The sequence below is a fragment of the Copadichromis virginalis genome, linkage group LG20 (assembly GCF_057382275.1).
Source record: "Copadichromis virginalis isolate Kocher_CV1m ecotype Utaka linkage group LG20, C_Virginalis_male_GT1.1, whole genome shotgun sequence".
Lineage (NCBI taxonomy): Eukaryota > Metazoa > Chordata > Actinopteri > Cichliformes > Cichlidae > Copadichromis > Copadichromis virginalis.
This window is the reverse complement of record NC_140637.1, coordinates 8,230,684-8,246,932: the sequence shown is the minus strand read 5'-3', so window position 1 is coordinate 8,246,932 and position 16,249 is coordinate 8,230,684. Positions and strand designations below refer to the sequence as shown.

Sequence of the window (16,249 nt, the reverse complement as noted above, 5' to 3'; positions counted from 1 at the left end):
AAACATGTGAAATATATTAACATCAGGAGGGAATGTTAAGAGAATTTTTATTTTAGTTAAATCATTAAAGTATAATCAAGTAGAAACAAGTATGCCTTATAATCAAGTGTTTATATATTTTCACACGGTAAAGCTTACTGTTGAAAAGAACACAATGTATTCCTTGCTTAAGTGTGTGAGATGTTTGACAAAGACAGGACATATACATGCATTCTTTACTTCAGTGTCTGCGATGTCAGATAAGCATGAATACTGCTGTGTCGTTGTTTTTCAGTTTGTGTGCAGAAGTTAGATAGCTAAGACAATGCCTGAGCTCTCCCCTCTTCAGTTGAAAGAGGAAGTATTATGTAACCCATTTTGCCTTATAAATAAAGCGAGTAAACGGTGCTCGGTGTGTTAGTCTGCTCAGAGACTCTCACCCGTGCGCACGTCTTTGAAACTCTGAGTCGGTCTGCCAGTGTCTCATTTCTCTCTTACTGTGTTTGAACAAATTGTCAACCCTTGACAAGTTACAAAAAAGAGCTATAAGAATTATAAACCAATCAAACTATATAGAACCAACTAACATTTTGTTTATTAATCTGAATACCCTGAAATTTTATGATTTAGTTGAATATAAAATGGCACAGATAATGTATAAAGCACAAAATAACTTGCTTTGCCCCAGTACTCAGAAGCTGTTCAAAGTCAGAGAGAGTCAATATGACTTAAGGGGAACAGATTTCTTTAAAAAAAACAAGATAAGGACAAATATAAAGCAGAGATGTGTTTCTGTTAGAGGAGTTAACCTGTGGAATAGTTATGACAGTGATTTAAAAAGGTGTAGTTCATTTTCCTTGTTTAAAAATATGTTTAAAAATAGAGTATTAGAAAAATATATAAATCAAGAATGAAAAGAGCAAAAAGGAGAAAGAAAAAAAAAAAAAAAAAAAACAACCTCTTGATTCTTTTGCTTTGATGTAGTTACTTATCTAAGGTGGAAAGTTTTTTTTTTCTTTGTTTTTTTTTTTTGTTTGTTTGTTTGTTTGTTTGTTTGGTTTTTGCTTTGTTTTATTATTTTCTTCAAGCCCTGTGTACAGGAGCTGCATACAAAAAGATATTTTGTGAAAAGGGTTGGCGTAATAAGCAAATGCTTCAGCCAATACCTTTTGATTAGCCTTGTCTCATGCTTTCTTTCTTTATGGTAGATTTTTGTTCTGTTTTCACTGTTTGTTTGTTTGTTTTTTCACTGTTTTCACTGAGATTTGAATTTGAATGCTAATCAATAAAATCAAATCAAATATTGTGAGGAAAAACTGGCTGAGAAGTATTAATAAATTAAATGGTGGTTTCTATTTAAGTAATAATGTTACTTCTATTGTCCATACCCACTCCACCCATGTCTGCTTCTTTCCCATGTGACTCTCATTGGTGCCATGTATAACTGGAATGCAATATAGTTAATAAGAAACAAAAATCATAAAGTTTTACACTGGACAATAATGTAGTGTAATGACAGTTGATTACACTGCAGAGCTTTCGTTGATGATTTACAGGAAGTAAGTGCCTCCATATTATAGTGTTTTAATTCTAAACCCCAGTCACCACTCGCAACACTCAGCGTGCTTCTGAAAAGCTTTTATTATCATTAACAGAGTTGAGTTTATGCTCTGATGTCTCATCTTTTGACCAGACAGTTTTCCAGCTGTCACCACATCACCCGTCTTCCCCCTGGAACCGGCGGCACTGAAAAGGGAAAAGCGCGATTTCCCAATAGGCGCGTTCCTGCTTAGTGCCAGTGCTTCCTGGTTTTTGATTAATCTTAACACTGCTATTATTGTCACGTTTAAATCTTATTCCACCACAGCAGCAGTCAAATTCTGTAATTTAGATATGTCTCATCAAAAAATGTGGTGTACCATACCAGATATTCATTTTATTGTGATCTTTATTGTCTTCTGTGTAGCTTGGTCATTCTTCAGTTTTTTTCTACTCTTGTGAAGTTTATAATCATGTCATTAGTTAAAAGGGTTCACATAAATGTCTGAGAAATTTTTTTGTGTAGGTAGGCCTCCAGGGTTTGGTTGGCTAGCTTTCAGAATGGCCTTCCCACATCCGAAGTTCAAATCTATTTAAAATTTGTGGACTACACTTTAAAGTCGTGTCTGTTACAGGGAAACCACCAATTTAAATGAACTTTACCATTTCTCCCAAGAAGAGTGATCAAAAATCCAGACAAAATTATGCTTGAAGCTTAATAATTGCTACCAGAAATATCTGGTCAAGATGCAACTTGCTAAGGAACATTTAACCAAATAATAATGGGGTTGTATGTATAGATTTGAGATTAAAGGTCTACAGGATTGGAAAAAATCCAAGATAAATTCAAACTTATGCTCCCAATTCTTGCTTGTTAAAGTCATTAAAGATGTATTCGGTACAATCAAATGATCAAACTGATTCAGATAAAATAAATCATTAAAAGTCCCAAAGTACCACGACATTCAAGCCTATGATGAGTTCTCTCAAGCCTCTCTACTTTCTCTCTTACCAGCCATCTTTGTCTGCTTTTTTCCACTTGTTAATAATCCCCTTCTTGTCCCTCTTTCATCACCAGCTACAAAAACTCTACATACTCATCACCTTTCTCATCCCATCTCCAGCACTGAAAGATGACCTGGCAGCTGGAGCGACAGGCAGGCTGTTCTAATCTCTTAGGTGACTATTGGACTGGTGTGTGTGTGTGTGTGTGTGTGTGTGTGTGTGTGTGTGTGTGTGTGTGTGTGTGTGTGTGTGTGTGTGTGTGTGTGTGTGTGTGCGTTTCAACCTGTTTGTTGAATGGTCACTGACAGCGAACTAAAATTAACTACACTGACTACTGTATTCTTCGGACCATAAGGTGCACTGGATTATAATGAGTATTTAACAAAAAAAAAAAGAATCAGATAAGTCAAACTTTACTCTGCTTTGAGTTTAAGCATTAAAACTTTGGATTCTTATCTACTAATATCATTTTATTATTTCATTAATGTAGCAGAAGACTTAGCTTTTCACAAACATAGCTGGTAGAAAGAGCTCCTTTTTGCTTTCTTGCTTTGAATACATTTCAGTTGAGTAAAAAAGTTGAATCAGTACTTCAAATTAGGGGGGTTTAGCACTAGTTGTATCTGTATCTGTGTGTGAACAGATTATTTTGTGATAACCTTTTGAATAATTTATTGTGTCATATTTGGCAATTTCTGCTTCCCCGATTTTCTATCAGAACTTTAAGCTTCTCCCTTTTTCTGATCATATCTGTGGAACAGCATTCCTTAATGATTGAGCCAGTGTCTCCTGACAGTTATTCTTGCAAAACGCATAGCAATTAGTGGATCACTGGACCCTGTAGTCCCATAATGTGTGATATGGAGCAGTTTTGAATGGACACTTGTGGATACTTGTCCAAGAAGTGTGTGTGTGTCTATAGTGCAGCGGGTGTTCCCAGGTGCCTCACAGAGATGTTGGGTGTCTAAATTTCTCCAGTGGAAGAATTTAACCTCTGAACTCCAAAGGAAAGAGCGTTTCATCTACCAGTGAGAACGTGGGTTCACATTCACGACACACACAGTCCCCAAAAAACACACTAATAAGCACTTATAGGAATACAATAGAGATATACTCTTAGTTCTAAGCTGCTATAATGATTCATGAGGACATGGTTTGCATCATTACCCCAAAGGCCTGATCTTTGACACTTGCAACTGCAAAACACAGCCTAGTCCTCCCTCTGAGCGATCACATCTGTACAGATGTGTGAGCACTCGCTTCTTCCTTCACCTTACTGTGTTGCATCCCCTGAACCTCCCCTCCTACTCACCTTTACTCTTTGCTTTCTCTACATTTATTCATGACATTTTCTTCCAGCCTTTGCCCCGTTGCAGAGAAAATGAAGACACAGCAAAAGTTCGGAAAAAGAATAATGAGCTGCTTGAATGTCTTTTATTTTGTTGTTGAGAACTTCACACCTAATCATTTTCATATCTTATTTCCAGCAGCTGCTGTTGTTGTTTTGTTTTTATGATGTTGTTTTTATGATGTTGTCCAGTTTGATGGATGAACTGAATATAAACATGAGGCAGGCAATAACTTGACATATATATCACCATATAATATATGTGGACAAACAGAACAATTATATATCCTTATATATGTATATTATGTATATGAAGTGGATGTTCAAAATTAGAATCAATCCAGGTTCAATTCACAATAACATATTTTTTCAATTTAGTATTTTTTTTAGTATTTCCAATTTTTATCACATTATAGCACTACACTAAAATAATTAATTACTTAATTTGCTTTGCAGATTAAAGTACTTAATAGAGTTTGCCATAATAATTACAACAATGTAGTACCACTGAGGTGAAGCTCAAGAAGTTGGAGTATTTTTATCATTTTACTGATTCGATCCCCAAACTCCAATGTTATAATATTAATTCATATAAATAAATAAAAGGATGTTTAGTTAAGGTCACTTTTGCATAATCTATCTGAGCTTTCAGCTTTCAGGAGTAACTGAAAAGACACCCAAAAGTCAGCACCATTTACACTATATTAATGATGCGTCTGGGGTAGCCCTGAAATGTAAAACAAATGACGAACATTAAATGTAATTTTCTGACTCTGTATAAGCTTTGATTGACCTCTTTACTTTCAGCAGCTGACATGTTCCTGTGGTTTTCTCACCTTTTCTCTCTCATTGCCTTTCCTGTGATTGTCAGTCAGTTTCTAGCTGTCTCTCATCCTAATCTTCTCCTTATTTGTTATTAGGTAATTTGTCCAGCATTTCCTACAGGCTATCATTATCCACTCTTAGACATATACATCCCAAGCAGTGCCAATCCTTCCTGTCAATTTCCTTTCTTTTTCTTATCAGCTAAAGCCAAATACTGAGAGTAGATACACAGATCCCCAGACAAGCACCGTCTCTTATCTAATCTCCAATAACCATCAACAGCTGAAGCACATAGCTGCAGTTATTACAGAGGGCAGAAAGGGAAATGGAGGAGGATAAAGAAGGAAGAACCAAAACAAATAAAGTTGAGCCTGCTAATATTCCACCATGCTCGTCCTTTATTTTCACCCTGTTTCTAAGTTGTTGTTGTTTTGGGGGTTTTTTGCTAACACTTCTGTCCACATAACTCCAGCAGGACTGAAAGTCCTTCAATTAAACGTGGACAAAAGACAAATAATCTTATCTGTTCACAGTTACATTCATTCCAAAACCCTAAACTGTGCAAACTCTCACCTAGATGTGTCCCATCTAAAGGGACACGTGAGGGGGTTACAGTTTTGCCACTGACTCTTATTGAACGCTCAGATGTTTCAGATGTTGAAAGGCAATGTCATTTCTCTGTGGGAGGAAATACTGCCACCTATTTTTCTTACAAAGTAGTATTTTAAAATTATCTTTCAACTGCACTGTGTTTACCTGTTGTTGTTTTTAATTAGGTTGCGTGTAGTAACTATGTATGTTCATGACTTTTTCACATGAAAGTGTAAAATTACCAGTATAACTAAGAAATACAATAAAGACAAGAGAGAAGAACAGACAGCATGTGAACCTTGATGTATTTCATCACGTAAAGTGATGACAGTGTTGAAAGTCCTTCTTATTGTAGTAGGTCGAGCCCACGTTTGGCTCAGGGAAGGTGTGAAAAATAGCCAACCCCCCTATTTAACACTAATGGACTCAGCCATTACAGTCTTGTGAAAACAGTCTAAGTGGAGGAGCATTAGTATCAGTCTAGCTTGTGTGTATGAGAGTTTGACCTGCAACTGAGAGTCAAGATGATAAATGAGTGTTTGCGTAGCTTTCTGTATGTGTGTGTATCCACAAGACTCCACGTCTGTGCTCACAGGTTAAGTGTGTGTGTGTGTGTGTGTGTGTGTGTGTGTGTGTGTGTGTGTGTGTGTGTGTGTGTGTGTGTGTGTGTGTGTGTGTGCATATTGTGATTTAAGCTGTTACAAATAGATTCATTTGACTGCAGTGACTCTTTTTTCCATACTAATTATGCAAGTCAACAATGGCTATGCAAGCACAGCAACAGTTCCTTCACTCACTTTTAATTATACTGTAGAACATAGCTGAGAAACACTTTTCTGACTTAACTTCAAAATCCACTCAGGAAAAAACATGAGCATGAACGTTTTTGAGCCACATGCCTTAATCTGTCACACGCACAAGCATTTGAAATTACTGCAGCAGTTGCCAAACAGCAGAAGTAGAGCAATATTTAATCTAAACTTTTGACCTTTGGCCTCCATATGGTGTTATGGCCAACCACAGAGCAACAACAAGTTGCTTGAAAGTCATGCAGCCTCCAAGATGGAATAATTTTTGTCCGTTTTTCCCAGAGAGATTCCTGGGAACTAAAGGAGGGCTTTAATGGGTCAGAAAGGTCTAAAACAATAAAGAAAAGTATAGTATATTTGTTTGTTAATGAGACGTTTGAGCAAGCAGACAGTGGTAAACACTTCATGAGAACTCATTGCTATTTGACTGTCTCTGCTGCCCTCTAGTGGTCTAGTGGAAGTGCTACAGGAAACAGGAAGCCAAGGCAACCTAGACCTTAACAGAATTTTCAAGTACAATGTAAGAACACTTGTTTTTCACTTTTGCAACTTTAAATATATGTTTCAATGAATTTAATTTAATAAGGAAAATTATCAGCATCATCAGCTAAAATTCATATAAATGTCCAACAAATCTTCAGCAATAATATAATGCTGTTATGTCACTACGGACCCAAGAAATGTTTCAAGCACTTTGTTAAATCTGTGCCACAAAGAATTAAGGCAATAAGAAGTCAAAGGGGATAACCAACCCAGTAAGCGCACCACATAACTAATGAAGTGGCCAGTGAGTGTATACTATATGTAATGACTACATTCCCTTAAAAGAATGTCAAGAAAAACATCAAGTTCATGTTTGCCGTGCTGCTTCCAGGTCCTGTAAGTTGCACCCTTCCCTACTACTGGCTCCCACTGATCCTGGTTTTCATGTCATTGGCTTAAGTCTGAGTCCTGCAGCCAATGGATGCTCTCCAAATGGCCTATATAAGCCACCTGAAGCTGCACTTCATGGCCTTAGGCCCTGTTTTGATTGTCTGGGGGGCTATGGGCTAAAGAGTGCGTGCTGTTAGTTGTAGTTTGCTTGCCTGTTTTTCTTAGGTTTCTTATATTTCCATCTAGAGGTGATGGCCAAGTGAAGCTTTGAAGCACTGAAGCTTGTTTTGAAAAAGGGTTCATTACTCAAGGCTTCTCAACACAGTCCTCTTTGGTGGCATCCGATGGTCAAAATATGAAGAGCAGCTTGGTTTGTTGGGGGGTGTAAAAAATAATGTTATGTCAATGTGAGTAACAAATAATTCTGATGAATAAACTTCCCTTGTTTAAAAAGGTGGTCTACATTTGCATGTGATTTATTGACATTTTTTTAACGCAATAGGTTAAAAAAGACATTATATATAATAATTTACAACACAGTCATATAACATGTTGGAAGTATGTTTGTGCTGAGGACACTGTCCCCTAATGCTTATGTAATTAAACATTAGACAGGTATATTTATATATAAATAAAGATTTAACTCAATATTCACGTTACTGGGGCTCAGATCCTCCTGTGTCACAACAGCCCTTTGCATATCCTCCTTTATTAGATTTGTAGGTCTTCTTCCTCTCTGACCTTGCAGCTCCATCGTAGTGCCTACATCTAAAGTCCCTATGGTGGAGTTGAACTAAGGACTTGATTGCACCACCGTGTTCCGCACACTTCAATAACCCTTCATTAATTATTAACAGCAGATCTGAAGCAGTTGTAACATAAGATGAATTATTCAGGATTGCAAATATTATCAGTGATGTTCAGAGAACCCAGTGACAATCAATAAGGAATTGAATTGACAAATTCTTATCAATTCCCATCCCTAAACAAGAGTGAACAATTTTTAGGCTGGCTGATGTTCTGGATCGTCTGGGTGACTGTAAATCTGTGGAAGTCTACCCATGGTTTTTCACTGTCTTTTTACTGGACAGTAAATTGGGTAACTTCTGCTGAGTACACAGAGAGTCTGCTGAATCTGCGCTTCCACACACACGTGGCTTAGCAACAAAGATCCACACACCACATTTAAGCTACACCTGCTTTGTGCTGACGATAATATTATATGATTTACCAAAAATAAATACTGAATGTCATCATTTAACTGACAACCATATACTGGTGATAAATTATCTACTTCAATGCTGTATTTCAGTTACTTAGGTATTTACAGCAAACGTTGCATGAACTTTGCTATAACTTAAATACTGCTCATTGTCACTTCTGCGTTCATGGATAGATTCCACGGCACATATTACAACTATTAATGTCACATTAACATTCTCAGTGTTAGATGCCCCTATATGCAGCTAGGTTTGTTTTGTGTTGGCAACAGTATTTCATGCCTATCAAAAGAGAGATGCTTCAGCACCCCCAAAATGAATCAAAGCACCCCCAAAGATTTCTCACTCTTTTGACAATATTTGCTGTTTGTGTGACACACTACTAAAAATATAAAAAGCATACAGTACTTGGTTGAGACGTAACATTTTAACAACAAAAGTATAGATACCCCCCCTCCCATAATGGTTTGTTCCAGCTCGCCTCTCCCCTACTCCGGCCATGGTGGCTGAGACGCAGCTGAGCGGAGGTGTAAGTGCCTGGCTTAAAACAGGACATATTAGCTACATTTAACCTTTAGTTACTCTTTTTATATATATATATATATATATATATATATATATTGTGTTCATGATTCCTTCTTCTTTGAGACCCTTTCTGCTGAGGCTGCAGTGAACAGTATGGATCAACTTCAGGACCAGATGTAAGTTTTAGATCCTGTTTCAGGTCTTTGCTGAATTTTTTTTTCTGTTTCTTAAGAACATGACATTGGGAACAAATGCTGTGTTTTTGTGACTCGCTGCTAGTAACAAAGTGCTTAAAGATAATATTTAAAAATTGGTTATTTACAAATTTGGCTGTAAAAAACATAAAATATTGAAATACTTTCAAAAGCCCTCAGAACTATTGCTGTCAGCTCCCTGGAAGTGAAATTGAAAGAAATGAGGGTTGACTCAAGAGTTTTGCACAGTACAGTGTGTGGTGCAAGGGGATTGTTTATTTATTTATTGTGAATCAAAATATCATTAATATTCGGAGAAATTATTTATGGAGCTTTTGTGTTTTATAGGATGTTGACAGAAGGACGAGCTTAGTCTGTGTTACTTCAGAAACCTTGTGATAATCTGTATAGGACCTAGTTTCATAGTTTCTGGATGTTTTTGTTGTAGTTCGGTAATTTTTTTCTGTCTTTAACCAGTAGGACCATCTGTTGGGTGACTGTTACCAACAAAATTAGAAAACAAAAACCCTTTCTTACTCAGGTATTTCATGAACACGGTATGAATAAAATTCTAATGTCTGCATTGGATCTTTGACTTTATCAATAGTTTTTTCACAAATTGAGAGTTTTATTGTGAAAACCCCACCGGACGTACTTTATTCTCCTTGGCGAAACGCTACAGGAGAGTAGCAGTGGACAAAAACACAGACTTGCCGTTCAGATTTAGTTGTAAGTACAGTGCATAATAGTACAAATTCTTTTGTGTTTGGTTTTTCTATAAATTGTGTTACAAAGATGAAGGTGTGCTCGGAATATGCAGTTTGTTGAGGGGAGCTATGTTCTGGTTTGCTACCTGGCTAGCAAAACTGAACGTTACAGCAAAACTGATTATCATCGGTTTGGTTGGAAAAAAGCACCAACGAGCTTCTCTAAGTGTGCTTGAACTGTTGCACGGTGACGCAAAGTGTTCCGGTGATGTTATCTGGATCCTAAAACAGTTACATGAACGTATCAGGTGCTGTTGTTTCACCTTCAGTGGTTTTGTGATTCCTGATGCTGGAATCAGCTTCACTCAGGACGCGTTTGTTTGATCCTGTAGATCCGCAGATACCTGAACATTACACGGAAATCGTTCACAGGAGGAAGCCAGTTTTGGTGTTCACAAACACCAAAACTGGCACATATACTGTTTTTATGTTTACTTGTTTGATAAAGCTCATTAACCATGCGAAAACTCAAGATGGTGGCCATTTTCAACATGGCTGTTAACAAAGGCATCAACAAATATTAATTTTATTTATTTATTCAGATAAAACCAATTAGCATCATATTATTGGGGCATAATAACTGATTGTTGCAGCTTTAGATGACTTTAGCATGTTGTTTTGTTATAATAATATGATGATGCATTAGTATATCTATATTAAACCTGCAAAATGATAAGCAGCTCAATATTTAAAATTAAGTGCGCTGAGTCTAAAATGTAATTGAATAGAAGTGGAAGTACTTAAAGTACAAGTATATTGAACGTGTTTGTTAGTAAAGCAATTCCAGAAGTGCACTTTTTTGTACCACTAGTCTATCAGCTTCTCCAATAGTGTCAGTTAGATTTGAAATTTTACTTTCTGATAGTTTTTTTTAATGTTTTGCATTCAGGCCACAGAGCATCACCAGACATCCCTCTCAGAGTATACACAGCACTGCAGTGGACAAACCAAGGAACACCGCATGGAAACAATTCAGCTTTGATGTGAATGAGTCCAAGCTACAGAGGCAGTTGCTCAGCTATTAGCTTGACGATCGTTGAGGTTGTCTGTCCAGTCTACAAGCAGTAGTCGAAACCTCTCCACCTCCAGCATGAGTGAGCTAACAGACTTTGAAAAAGGCAAAATAGTCGGCGCGCGTATTGGAGGCATGTCTGTGAGCGAAACTGCTGAGCTGTGTAACGTTTCAGCCCGAACAGTGATGAAAGTCATGAGTGCTTATAAGAATTATGGATTTGCTGCATCAGCACAGAAAAAAAAAATACGCAAGCCACAGAAAAATACAGTTGCTAATGGAAAAGCGGCCAGGGCGAAAGTGGTTTCCGAGTCTAAGGTCACAACACAAAATCCTGATGAAGACATGGACACACCTGAACCCAAGACCCAAGAAGATGAGTAACTCGGTCTGATGAGCTGTACTTTGATCCTTATGTTACATTTAGACTTTTTCTGTTTTCAGAAAGCCACAGAATGCCTTTATTTAACCAACACTTTTCCTCTCTGCTGAGAGATTATCTCTTTTAAAAAAATGAATATCAATTACTTTATTTATGGTAAACTAATTTTACTGTTTAGTTTAAAGAAATTCGACATAAGAATGGCCAAAAATGATTTTAAACTTTTTACTGATGTGAACTGGCTGTGTTGTAAACTCATACTTTCTTCTTTTTTTCTTTTTGAACAATATTGCATATTTTCAACAAATAAATCTTTAACGTGAATCTTTTTGCGTCTTTTCTGTCTGTGTTAATGACCCTATTTCATTTCTCAAATTGCACATCCTCTCTGAGAGGAGGCAACAGGCAGTTAGAAAATTAGACGTCCTTCAAAGCTCTCGATTAAATACCATGGGGGAACAGTGTACATACATTTTGTTAAAGCACAACTGCTGTACTGAGATTAACTTCTGGGTCACCGGCAGGAGAGTAAATAAATAAAACTTCTTTTTCTTTTTTATTTAGACTTACTGCTTTCGCCATCTATTTAGAGAGCAAGGAGGACACTACATTTGACAGTTTGTCAGCAGCTGATTGGTCCACTAACCAGGACATCACTGCTTCAGCATTCAAACTCATGGAAGCGCCATATGACAGTGGACATTGGGGTACCTAAGTGACAGTGCTCCAACGCAGTGGCTGGGTTTCCTGCTCATCTGTCAGGTGACAGTGTCCAAAGGAAATAGTCACCACTTTAAAAGCAGTGTTCAAATCAGTATGAGTGACTTAACAGAGTTTGAAAGGTGCCAGATTGTTGCTGCACGGCTGTCGGGTGCATCTGTCACAAAAACGGCACAGCTGTTTAACGTGGCAAGGGGAACAGTGTCAAGAGTCATGACTGTGTATATCAAACATGGACGAACAGCATCAGCAAAAAAGAACAGCGGGCGCAAGTCAAAGCTCACTGAAAAGGACAGACAGACGCTTCTCCAGATAGTCGATGAACACCCCGAGTGCACCGCCTGTAAGATAACCTCAGAGCTGAATAGACACCTCTCTCACGCGGTCTCTGTAAAGACTGTACGGCGTGAGCTGCATAAAGCTGGTGTCTTTCAGAAAGCAGAGATAGAAACTGATTCTCCAAAGTTCGATGGAAAGAACAGCGAGCCTTACAATGTGAAGCACAGACGCTATCTGAACCCCAGGGTGCTGTGCACAGATACAACACAGACGAAGCTGGACCCCAAATTTGAACTTGAAAAAGATCACTACTTTCAAAGGTTTCTTGACAGGAATAAAGAACCTGAACCTCAGACTAATTAAAATTACCTCATCTGATGGTACATTTCAACCTTTTTCATTCTTGAGTGAACTCAGCTGTCACTTATGTATTCTGTGTGCTTTACATTATGAGCCATGAAGAGTGGCTTGCACAGAGATTTATTTTATTTTATTTATTTTACCAGGTTTGCTAATAGGATTTTCAGTTATCCAGCCATAATAACACTGTTTTAATTAAATGGTAAAACAGTAAAACTAATAGATTTCTCTGAAATAAAATAACCAAGGCAAAGCTAACAGGCTACGGCATGCAAATATATTAAAAATGAAAAGTAATAGGTTTAATGATTAATATTTAAATAGAATCGCATGTGTTGAAAATTACAGTACTAAAGTAACTGCAGTGATTTAGCTTGTGCTTGTGCTTCACACGGTGACGCAACAACAGACCCGGAAGTGCAGCGCCAGCCACAAACACACCTGTGACAGCGCCGCTGTTACTCTGTGGAAGAGGGTTCACGTGTCCAACCGTGAGAGGTTTGACCTGTGTTTTCATCCGTTTTCTCGGCGTCGGGGCGAATATGTTTGCAGTATTTATGTTTTTTATGCAAAGAACGTTTTGAACCTCAACATGAACGTGTGACGGTAGAAAGGTGTAAGGCTACGTTTAGCCAGGTTAGCTTTGCTTTCTTAGCTTTTCTAACTGAAGCTGTGCAATAATGACTGTTTTATTTTTAAGGTGGACAGCATTAGGCGGTTCAGTAAAACTCACTCGTTTTCCCGAAAAGAGCACATGACTGATTGAACCATTTTAGCTGTCTTGTTGCATTCGTGTCCTGACTGATTAGCTGTTAACCTGTTTCTTTTCGGGGGGTTCTGGAAGTGCTGGAGGTGAACTGGTGTAGAGAACAGTGGGTATGATTTTCAGGGGCCTGCACTACGAAGCAGAATTTCGTCTACTGCAGGTTTTCTGTACTGCCAAGGTGGTTCACTTCTCACGGAGGTACATCACCATGGTAACTGATGTTGCAGACGATGGACATTACATTAGTGATCAACAGGTATAAAGTCACCGCCCACTGACCAGTCTCTCTGAAAAAAAGCGTCACCATGGCAGATCCCCCGGGTCTCTGTGCAGCTGTAGAAAACAGCTCATCAGAGCAGACATAACTTTTCTGCAGATAGCAGGAGAGTAAAGATTTGCAATGGCGTCTTTGTGTTTCCCCGATGAGCATCAGTAATAATTAAAATTCATTTAAATTTTACAATAAATTTACTTAGGTAATATATTATATACATATTAGTGTATTAAATATATTAGTGTAGTATATTATCCTAAAGTAGGGCGTCCATTTACACCCAGTACCTATAGACCTTATATCAAATTTCCATAGGCAGAATGTATGTTTGAATTGTGTTTTTATTTTTTTTTTCTTCCCTCTTCCTGTTCTCATCCCATTAAATACCACCAGGGCAGCAGCTAAAAGAATAAAAACTAAAACTTTTTTAAATGTATGTTTTGGGCTTTTAATCCTTTATCTGATTGTACAGTGGAAAGAAGACAGTAAAGCTTGGAGAAAGACACCAAGTAAATAGCCTTAGTACAAATTCACACCAAGGCCCTCTGCATTATCCATATAGCATGGATCACCTGCTCATCCAGTTGTCCTATATATAATACATACTTTACTTGACTCAGAGTCATAATACTTTTTAAGGAGCCTGAAAGTACAGAACTGTTAGTTGGTAGGGTACTGGGGGCGCTAGTTAGAATTCATCCCTATAATTTGTCCCTCCATTAGCACACTGATTGCTAATCAACACAAAGAGAAAGACAACTGTGTATTGTTATTTCATTGTGTTTGAAATTTTAACTTCTGGTATTTTCTTCTTTCATGATTTTTGCATTCAGGCCAAGGAGTAAAACCAGTCATCTCCATCTACAGTGCTGTGCAAAAGTCTTGAGCCACCTTTTGTTTCTCTATATTTTGCTTCCCAAGGAGCCAGACTTGCTTGTAATTTTTAAAGTTGTTTTGAGCATCAAATTTCCAGGCTTTCTGAAGGTCTTTTTGCAAGTTTTTCCTTTGGACGTTGGCTTCATTGGAGCATAGAAAAGACATTTAATTCAAGGAATGAAGTAGTGTTGTGTTAACCCGTGATGAAAATCATAGCAAAGAACCAGTTATAAATGGTATATTTTGACAGTTTGTTCATTTGTTCTCATTTCTTTAGTTGCATCTTTAGTTAAATCAAGAAAAAAATGCCAAAGATAACACGGTTTGACAGGCATAAAATAGTACTTTTGCACCAACAAGGTGAACCCCAAAGAACTATTAGCCGAAAACTTGGCATATCTCGACATGGTGTGCAGTGTGTCCTTAAAAAATTTCAGCAAACCGGACAAGTGGAAGACAAAAGAAGAAGTGGCCGACCTAAAAAACTATCTACAGCAGATGAACAGTATCTGAAAGTCATGTCCTTAAGAAATCGTAAAAGATCCAGCAAAGACCTGACACAGGACCTGAGAGATGCATCTGGCCCTTCAGTTGATCCAGCTACTGTTCGCCGTAGCCTCATCAGAAATGGTCTCAAATCATTCTTAAAGAAGGGAAAGGGGGAAGAAAGGCTGACGTACAATATACTCAGCACTGGAATGGATAAAAGAAGAGAAGCAGTCGACACTACCCCGTCCAGTGAGTTAACAGACTTTGAAAAGGGCCACATAGTTGGTGCACGGATTGCAGGACTGTCAGTCAGCGAAACTGCCAACTTATGTAACGTATCAAGCCAAACAGTGGAGAAAGTAATAAATGCTTATAATGAACACGGATTTACTCCATCAGCAATGAATAAAAAATATAAGCCACAGAAAAATGCTGGAGCTACTGAATCCAATGCAAGACCAGTTCCTGACTCTAAGACTGAAAAACAAAATTCTGATGAAGACGTAAACACATATGTATCCAAGATTAAAGATCATGAGTAACTTGGTCTGATGTGTTGTATTTTGAGCTTTTGGTTGCATTTGGACTGTTTCTGTGTTGATAAAGCAACAGTATGCCTTTATTTAACCGACAGTTTCCATCTGTGCTGAACTTTTTCATTTATTCACATTTTCATTTTTTTTTTTGAAAAGGTTCAAAACGCTTTACTTTTTATTTACTTGAGATAGACTTCCACAGAATGCCTTCACAAACCTTCATTCTTTGTCCAAGCTGGATGTGAGCAAACATGGGTCTCTTTGCAGACTGACAAATATTCATAAAAGTAGATCAACTTGAAAATATTTAACAGTATTCCATTATAATGTTATAATATATTGCTCCTTATTTATAGACCGATGTTTGGCTGTGAATGTGTTGGCTGGTTTACACCGTGTGTGTATTATATTGTAAGGCAAAGCTTTTTTATTTTGCATGCATCATGAAGAGCTCTTATTAAAAAAGAATATGGAACAAGATCCCTAGGAAATAAAGACTTGTGCTTCTACTATCTCCTCTGAATTACTAAGTTGTTCTTTTAAAATGTTATGCTAGTGACTGGAGAATATCAATCCATCCATTTTCTTAACTGCTTATTTAGTTCAGGGTTGTGGTAGTGGAAATGTGTAATGTTTTTCACCCATTCACACACACGTTCATACAAGCAATTCATTTTTATTACTATTACTGTAATATTGAAGCTTTAGGGGAAATGCTGTACGGCCCTATTATATACAGACAACAGCAGTTACTCATGGGGCCTCCCACCTTCTAGAGAGTGAGTCGTAGATTGAGTTCCAAGAAGTAATAACTTGAGCAACGTCAGACACTCCCCTTTCTTTGTAATACATAGATATATCTATTAATCATATAAAAAAT

General features: G+C 37.5%; 2 long non-coding RNA genes across 2 annotated transcripts; both read left to right on the top strand.

The window, feature by feature from the left end:
* The first annotated feature begins 9,562 nt into the window (after positions 1-9,562).
* On the top strand, positions 9,563-11,393 carry LOC146684289 (uncharacterized). Its single transcript, XR_014917066.1, has 2 exons — positions 9,563-9,637; positions 10,565-11,393. It is a non-coding gene; the product is annotated as an uncharacterized LOC146684289 (long non-coding RNA).
* Positions 11,394-12,446: 1,053 nt separating this feature from the next.
* On the top strand, positions 12,447-15,881 carry LOC146684288 (uncharacterized). Its single transcript, XR_014917067.1, has 2 exons — positions 12,447-13,064; positions 14,302-15,881. It is a non-coding gene; the product is annotated as an uncharacterized LOC146684288 (long non-coding RNA).
* Positions 15,882-16,249: the final 368 nt, after the last annotated feature.